Source organism: Parasteatoda tepidariorum, chromosome 3 (assembly GCF_043381705.1).
Source record: "Parasteatoda tepidariorum isolate YZ-2023 chromosome 3, CAS_Ptep_4.0, whole genome shotgun sequence".
In the NCBI taxonomy this organism is placed as follows: Eukaryota; Metazoa; Arthropoda; class Arachnida; order Araneae; family Theridiidae; genus Parasteatoda; species Parasteatoda tepidariorum.
Window position 1 is genome coordinate 68,391,230 of NC_092206.1, and position 9,770 is coordinate 68,400,999.

Sequence of the window (9,770 nt, forward strand, 5' to 3'; positions counted from 1 at the left end):
TGTATATATATATATATATATTCAGTCAAAATTTTCAGTTTTGTCTCTTAGCGGTTTAAGCATTAATGTCTAATTTCGTCATAAAGTGATATTTTGATTAACATCTTTTGTGAGAACTAAGAACTGAATAAGTTTACCTTAATAATACTAATTATGATTAAAACATTCAAAGCTTTCTATAACAGTTTTACCCAACTATAATTTTAAGCAATTCATTACAATTTATCTACAGCTTTTTACCTCATTATTGTTTCAAAATAGCTATATACTTTAGATTTCATATCGTAAATCTGTATTTATATAGTAGTTTTATATGGTAAATAGATTTTTTTCAGTAATAAATGTTATATTGAATTATTTAAATTAATTGCTGATTTAAGAATGTCTTAAGCATCTAATTTTGTCTTAAATATTTTTTTGTGAAATCACTGTATCACAAATTTGAACTTCCTTTCTGTTCTTAATATAGAACTATATGATTATTTATAACGAACAGTGTATAATTCATAAATCAAAGTCAAAATGATATCTCACGTACCATTTTTGCCTAAGAAAAATAGCCAATATCTTAGTGAATTTTTGAATATTTTGCTTCTCAATGCATCTTGACCCTCAAAATGTCGGAAATGTAGAAAAGCCATTTGTTTCAAAGATTGCCAAAATAGACGGTGTTCGCCAAGTTGGCAACTGCCACAGTATCAATGAAAGCTTCTTTCTTGTTCTTGTCAGTTCTTATCATGTGAAGTTAAAAAAACGTCAATTCACTCAGTAATGTTAAAAAAAAAATCTTTCAGTAAAATGTACTCTAATAAAATTAATTATTCTTCAAAATAGCTAACAAAAATGTCATTCCTTTTTAAAAGAACAATTCTTAAAACAAAAATTGCTATTAGAATGGGGTCAAACTTACTAAATAACAAAAACTGTTTTTAAATACAATTGAAAAAAGTTTTAAGAAAAACATTTTTCCAGCAAAAAAATGGATATGTTAAATGTTGCCTTCAAAATCATCTAAATGCAAATTGAAAACAAAATAATCCACGTAAGCGTCTTTTGAGAGAGGAAAATAAATCATCTGTCATTTCATTTCGCGTTCCATTTCGAATTTCTTCAAAAGAAAAACTAAGCCATTACAATTTTTACTTTCAAGATAGACTTTTTAGCTGAAATGTTTCTATTTCTTTTGTTCTAAAAAAACCATTTTATAAATTTTGAAAAAGAAAATATTTCTTCAATTCAATGATTTTTTTCTTATTTGTGGTGACTTTAATGGGCTATTTTATTTTTCATTTTTATGTATTTTCAACTAATTTATTTTCTTTTACTATTTTCGAGATTTAAAATCCGCTAAGTTATTTTTGAAATACATTCGTGTTATTCTAATCAATAAAAGAAAGTATTTAATTTAAGACACAATGCGGCATTAAAAAAATATTTTTTCGATATTAAGATTTTGCTAATATAATATTCTTAGGAAAGATTTCGCCGCAAACTAAACGTCAATTGATTATTTTTAGCTTGTCGTTACACTACTCACTACAGCCGTTTTAAAGTCTATAAGTGAAAATTTTTTTATTATGTCGAAACGTTTGTACCTGTTTAGCAAGCCTGTTAGTTGTTTATTGTACTCAGATAGTACTCCGATAATACTTTTTATTGTACCGAACTCGTTCTTAGGCGGTACTTGTGGATGCAGTATATATGTTAAGTTAAAAGTGATAAATCCGATTATTACTATTTTAGTAATTATTAATAATAGCTGGTTATTATTAATAATGACCAATGAAGTTTGGTAAATGTGATTAAACTGTTTATATAGCATTGGGACATGAGTAAGCCTCCTTGTATATGTGTTACCATTAAGGTTAAAAATCCTATTATAATTAATACAAATCGTCAAAAGTAATATTAACCGCTTCTTTCGGAAAAAGTGAGAAATAAAAACGTGAACTTGTATTGCGTTCGGGCAGAATTACAATGCGGGAGGAAATTTTGAAGATACTGATGAGTATGCAGAAACAGCTTTTAAATTTGTTATTCAGGGAACAACTTATACCGGGCAGTGGTCTTTAATCTAAAAAAAAAAAACATCCGTATAGGGTATACCGGGCAAATGCATTCCGGTACTGTGGCACTTAACTTTAAAAAAATAAAACTCAGTGTAGGGTATACCGGGCAAATGTATTCCGAGAAGTGGCACTTAACATTAAAAAAAATCAGTATGGGTATTCCAGGCAGTGGCACTTGACTTTTAAAAAAACAACAGTGTACGGTATGCCAAATAAATGTATTCCATTCAGTGGCATAAAAGAAAAAAAAAACATTCGAGTAGGAAAAGTTTAATAACATCACTTAAAAAAAAGAAAAAAAAGAAATAGAAATACATAGCTGCTTTGAACTGAAATAATACTTTTTTTTAAAAAACAAATTACTTATTTTGGAAGGAGAAGCAAAACTACTGATACATTTGTAATTACAAAGTGTTTTCGTTACTTTTTGCGTTTGCAACGACTCGAGTTGTACTTGCTTCTACAATTGAATACTGAATACTGAAACTCTTGACCACCCAAATTTGAATCCTTACGAAAACTCTCTTAGACTTATTTCATTCGCTGGAACTTCATTCGCTGAAATAAAACCTACTTTACAAACATTGAAATCATTCCTTGCGTACAGTTGTTTTAAAGTGCCATACCTTGTACAAAATTTACATAAGTTTTCAATTTTACCTATTTCTGTTCTGAGAATGTCTAAATAGTTGTTAAAACGTGATTTCATGTTCTTTATATCGTCATCCATTGCGTCGCTGTAAAATCTGTTAAATTACCTCTCTAGCTGTATTAAATGTTTAGAAGCAGTATTTTTAAATGTTCAAGAAACATTGCTATGAAATGTATTCTTGTTTAGAATTCTGTTCTTCAAAAATATGCATCCAGTAAAGGGCTATTCCCTTTGCCCCCTCGTTGCCATGCTACTGAATTACGAGAGTGTTCTGAGTCATAGACCCAAATTGAAAACTGAAATTTTGAAACAATTTGTATTTTTTAAAGGATTTTTGAAATTTCAGAAACTGCGACTTGTCATTGTTATGCTTTCTGTGGTGAGCGATTCCCTCCTCCCCATCCTTTGCTACATATCACTGAATCACATTACAGTTTTATGTCATTGAAATATATTAACTGCAGAAATTTTGCCAATGTAAACAGTGCGCCGAAAAAATAAAAAAAGACCAACCTGAGTAACTTTGGATCTAAAGATCGGATGTTCACGTTCTAAGGCTCAGTCTCAATGATTCAAGGGGGTGACCTCAAGCCTGCTAATTAATTAATGCAGACGATAATTTCAGTTACGAACTCAGACACAAAAATGTTATCTGAATAGACATGCATTTTTCAACAGATTCGGATTTCTGGCCCCCCAAAATTTAGTGGGTAGTCGCAATCTGGGAAGTATGGTCCCCATAGTTTGATCCGCACAGGATTCCGAAGTTTGGACCCTTTATGGTTAATTTCACCTTTTGCGTATTTTGCCATGTCTCGAAAACTTTTTAAGCGAATTGAACAATTTTTGCACACAATTATAAAATTCGTTTATCCAAAGAAAATTCCTTGCAAGAAACAACTTTTAGTAAATATTTATTATTTTTTATTATTTTATTTAAGAATAGTCTAAGAAAATTTGAATTGTAAGTATACAATTTTTGGTATCATTTTAAAGAATGTAATTTTACATAGCAAAATACAAAATTTGAGCAAAATAGAGTTCCTGAGAAGGTCCTGAGTGGTGGTCCTGAGAAATTGAATTTTAAGTATCTGGTCATTAGATCAAAAGTTATTCTGTGTTCCGTTATTTTCTGGAGCACTGTACATAGATTTTTATTTCATGCTGAATTTTAAAAACTTTGAAAATGTCTCGTGCCATTTCCTTCTTTCTATCTTCATTCCCATATATTTTGACAATCCGTGAAAAGTTGCAAATTATTTCTTCCAAATCTATGTAGTACATCTTCATATCAGATTATAGAACTGTTATACTCGATAAAGTATACTAAATCGAACCTCGCATAGTTTGCGTTACCTAAGTCTTATTAATAACGCATCTGAAAGCAAGGTATGGTAAATTTATTACATAAATGAAGATTAATTGGCAGCGAAGGAATAATCATTTATCAAAATTGGACCCCATTGGTCTGTGGTGAAAGTAAACATTGCGTGTAACTGGATACCTTTTGGGCATATATTAATCATGAGAGAGACATGGATAAGTTAATATTTAAGAGGAACAAATAACAGGAATGCATATTTCTAACAGGTCTTAGGATGCGTTACTTTATCATTTATTTGTCTTGAGATTCACGTTTAGAAATTGTGCATAGATTACACGTTGGTGCGTGGAAAACCTAATGTTCGAAAGGATTAACTAATGCTGAAATTCGCTTGAAAATTGAAATTAAAGGCGGGGTGTAAAATATAGCTCTTCTTTGAATATTGGATGCGGGGAAATCTTAAAAATAAATTACTTCAAGGAAGTGCTTTCTCTAACTATTAGGGTAAACCAAGTATTATAGTTAGTAGATGTTTAGAAGCAGGTGCGAGTGTTTGATATTTTGATGAGTGAACATAATTTAATAAGTTCGTGTTCTATTAAAGATTTGGATGTTTTATGTTGCTTCGTTTATTTAGCCAGACTGCATATTAATATTATAATACTTTCTAGAATATTGGAATGTTTTTGGTTACTTTTTTTAAAAAATTCTACATCTCGTTAAAAATAAATAATGGTCTTTTTATTCCGTGTTTTTTTATGTGTTAATAAACAACCTTTGTAAGTAAAAATACAATTCTTTTTCAATATGGATTTTTATTATTTTAGATATTCGTTATTCTTAATTATAATTCATATTAATCTTAATTGTAATATAAGATCTTAAATTGCAATTCGTTTTAATTATTATAATTCGTTATAGATCTTAAAAATTTAGATTTAATTAATATGTACTTTAAAATAAATTTCAGTTTTATGATTGTACTGTTGGTATTCAATGTTAGTGATATTTTGTTCTGCGATCATCAATAAAATATTGAATTTTTTGAAAAAGAAAAACTCTCCGATGTATTGAATAATTCGTACTGTATCGATAGAAACATTTATTATTATTATTTGGTCTTTCATTTTCGGATTTGGAAAAGTAACTCAACGTAGAATTTTTCAGAATCTATGTAAATTGAACTATAACATTTTGTATGCGGTTTTAAAAATTCATTTTATTTTATTCGTTAATTGGTCAAACTTTTTATCAAATTGTGTCAACTTTTATTGGATAATGTTAAAAACTTTTAAACATGGTTCCTCGATAAAACTAACTAAAAGTTTGGTAAAGGTTTAGTAATCTCATTCATCTGAATTTTGAAAAATCAAGATGTTTTTTTTTTTTTTAAACTATTAGTTTGATTTAGAGTTAGGTATTTTTCTTTAAAGAGGGGATTCGAAATATGAAAAAAAATCACCGTATCATTAAACTAATCTCGATAACTTGCTAATCAATATTTTAATATCTGGTTTTTGATTAATGATTATTTAGTACAAATTAAATTTGTAATTTTAACAGAAATTAGGAAAATTTTAAGAAATTATGAAAATTATTTAAGAAAAAATTTGCTTTACTAAAACTTTTAATTTTAAAGTGTCTTTATTTCTTGCCAGATGGCACCACCTATTCTTCTTGGAATATCAGTTTGAGAATGAAGCTTAAAAAACAAAAGTACTCGCATTGATCAAGCATTTCAGCTTGCACTAGTGATCCACGAAATAATTATTTTTGAAACAGTTTCGGGTATTGTTAATAAAACATCTAGATTTAATTTTAAAATCAGTTAAGGTCTTTAATTAAAAAAAGCGGAGAATGGAATTGGATAATTAAAATGTATTTTACAAATTCAATTGTAAAATTTAAAAAAAAAAATATTCAATAGAAATAAAATGGTCGAGGAAGAGAGGAAACGAAATTTGATTATCTTATGGTACTATGAAAATAGTCATAATAATTAGACTTTTCATTACATATTATTAAGAATTTGCCAGAAAAAGAAGAAAAAGATACAGTACAAATTTGGTCCTCTTTTTGACCTTTGAGTAGATTGGTACTGTAACAAAAACATATGCTTGTAAGAAATAAGCGAAAAACGCTCAAAAATTTATACTTTTGCTAAAGAACTAACATCATTACTCTTGCTTTTTTCAAAAAAAAAGAAAAGAAAAAAAGAAAAGGAATAAAAGAAAGTTTTTTTCCTTCAATCAGTTCTCATTCATTCCATTGTCCGACTCTTTCTATTTTTATGTTTTATTCTTTTATTTATTGTTTGATTTTTCCAGCTCGTTGCCAAAGCAATAAATATTTTCTCCACACAAACCATATTTTTAAATTCTTGACTTCCTTGTGATTATAAAGTAAAATCTTCTCTAACAGAAAGGAGACTAAAGATTTTAGGATAATCCATCTGAAATTTATTGTTTATAAAACCAACTTATGAAAAGTTGTCATGTTTAACTATTTATTTTTAATTATTGTTAAAAGAAGCAATAGAAAAGAATTTTTGAGGAAGTTTTATTCCAATTTTTGAATCAGATTCATAAATTCTTTGTTAACATAATCCTAGTTGTCACATAAATAGCTGTCAGCTAAAACTTAAAAAGGATTCCATCTAAGTATCGAAAAACATCGAGAAGTTATTCTTTCATTGGAATTCCTAACAGCTTTAACATATATTTGACAGAAAATATTTGATCTTTCTCGTTCAGTGAAAACATATGAGATTTTCACCAAATATCGATGAAATATTTCATGCTTTTATGAAAGAGTAAAACGAAATTCCGCCAACCCTCGTAAATGAGACGTCACTTTCAATACTCTGAAATATCGAAGTGTGCCAAGGGGAATTCAAGATCAAAAATTTTGTCATTTTAAGATTTTTTTTTCGAAGATTTTAGTGAAATTGGCTTTATTTCTTGAGGCTGTAAATTTTTGTTAAAGGTTTATTTTGTTTTTGTTTATAAAGCTCAAGTTAGATTTTCCATAAATCACTACTTGTGATTGTTTAACAGTTTTTGAATTTGGATCATAATTTATGAATTGTTACGCATTTTAATATAAAATAAACATAAGTGCTTTTATTAAAAAACATTGTATTTTTCTTAATTAAAATATCTAGTAATTCAATTTATATCTAGTAATTCAAAGTTGTGCTTGGGAAGTTGTTTTCCTAACCCTTAGACGCAGTATTTAAAAAGGACACCGGTGTTGATTTTAAATACTTCTTTTTCTGACCCTCTAATTACAAGCAAAAATATATTTTGGTACTTTTTTAATTAAATTTTTTTTTTGTTAAATGCTTATTTTTTTGTTTAGAAAGGACATGTTAGATTTTCTACAAATCAATGCTAGTGATTGTGTAGCAGTTTTTAATTTTTAATAATAGTTTATAACTTTTTTATAATAATTTTTGAATTGTTACGCATTTTAATATAAAAAAATACATAACTGCTTTTAATAAAGAAACATTGTATTTTAATTGAAATAGTATCTATTAATTCAAAGTTGTTGGCGAAGTTATTTTCTTAACTCTTGGACGCAGTATTTAAAAAGGACACTGTTATCCTTTTAAATACTTTTTTCTGACACTCTAACTACAAGCAGAAAAATATTTCTGCATTTTTTATTATAAAAAATAGTCTAATAATTAATAAAACAAACATATTGGATTACCGGAATTATCTTTGCGCTAAGATATAAAATTCAAAGTCCAAAAAAAGTAGTTTGATTTCTTTTTATTTATATTCAAAAATGTATTAATGATTGATTTTGTAAATTAAAGAAATTTCAAGGATGAATAACAGTTTCGATTAGATTTAAATAAATGCGAATTAGTGCAAACTGGAGAAAAGATACTGCTTGGAAGAGAGCCGTGTATTGAAGATTTCACATTTATAAGCGTGGAATTACGTTTAACGCAGATTTATAGTCGTGGAATTTCTGAAAACATTAAGGCACTGATAACTCAAGAGAAGACGTTAATATAGATTTACTGATATTTTCTTAAAAAAAATGTTTTTTTACTGAATTGAAGTATAAGAAGTAGAATATTACAAGGTTAAATGTGAGTCAAATATCATTTAAAAAACCTTGTGGAAACTAACCGAATTTTTTTTTAACAATCTTACTGAATTTTCTACAAAGCTTAAGAACAGAGCAGCAGTGGTACAAGGAATAGAGCCCCTCCCATTGAGGTGACTGAAGGAGAATCATAGGAATTTTGCTCTCGGCTCGTTCCGACCACAGTGCTGACATAAAATATCCTCAGTGTTAGATAGATCGTGGGTTAGAATCCCTATTGGAAAAAATTCCCGGTATAAAAAAATTTGTACCGGCTTATGAAACACCGGTTCCGGTATGATACTGGTTCCGGTATTATACCGGAACCGGTGTTCATAAGCCGGTATCAAATTTATTCCGGTATGATACCGGAACCAGTATAATATCGGGACCAGTGTTTCATGAACCGGTGTCACATTTATTCCGGTATGATACAGGAACCAGTATCATACCGAGACAGGTGTTTCATAAGCCAGTATAAAAATTATTCCAGTATGATATCCAGTAAAATGTATATATCTATAGATATAAATTTAAACAATCTAATTATAAAATTATGATTTAATTTAAATCAATTAACTTTGGCTTATATTTGTAATTGATAAATAAAATGGAATGCAAATAACACATATACCAAGTATTGTTTGAAATGCCGCCAAAAATAAATGAAATAAATCTAATTTGACACTGTTCATTTACTTTGAAATCAGACATTGTAAAATATAATTATATAGTTATGTTACATCTTGACCAATGTACTTGCTTGCTACTATAGATTTAAATACAAACAATTTTAATTTTAGATATATTTGATATTTAAATTATAGTTAACTTTAATCATTGAAACATAAGTGGTTAGAGTGGTAATAATAGCTACAAAAAGTTTACGCTAATAAAAGTTTAAGTTCTTATTAGCTTACCTAAATGATACAAGTTATTAACTAATGTAAATAAAAATTTTGAAATATTTTACTCTGTCATTCTACTGACATTTTTCTTAAGATTCCTTGACTTAAAGCACAATTTGTTATACTCATTTTCTATTTGAAATATTTAATTTTTATGATAATTTACTTATCACATAATATCTGAAAATTAAATTAGGAAAAAAAGTTATCGTCTACAAAAATTAAATCTCAAGAGCGCTGCTTATTTTATGAGCATCTGCTCATAAAATAAGCCTAAATTTTCGAAGGCTTTTCTTATTTCACAATTGGTGTGAACTCAACAAGATATAATTAATATAATAGTAATATATATACTGAATAAAAACACACAACACAAAATTAAAACTTTGAAACATTGAAAATGACATAATTTAATCTCTGTCTTCAAGAAGATATAAGAATTACACAATTACTAAATTGATAAACATTACCATAACAGCCTAAAAAATATTAATCTTTTTATAATCAAATGAAATCAACTTAGTCACATTGTAGTAGTACTTATAACATGAAGCAGCTGAAAAGTACTTTTAGTACACTTGTGTGCGAAATCTAAAATATAGCATTCAAATAGTTGATTGATTGATTCGCATAGTATAAATATTAGATCTTCCTTGTTGTGATTCATTTTTATTTTTCACAAACGCAACTGTCGCTTGCAGGCCTTAGCTGCG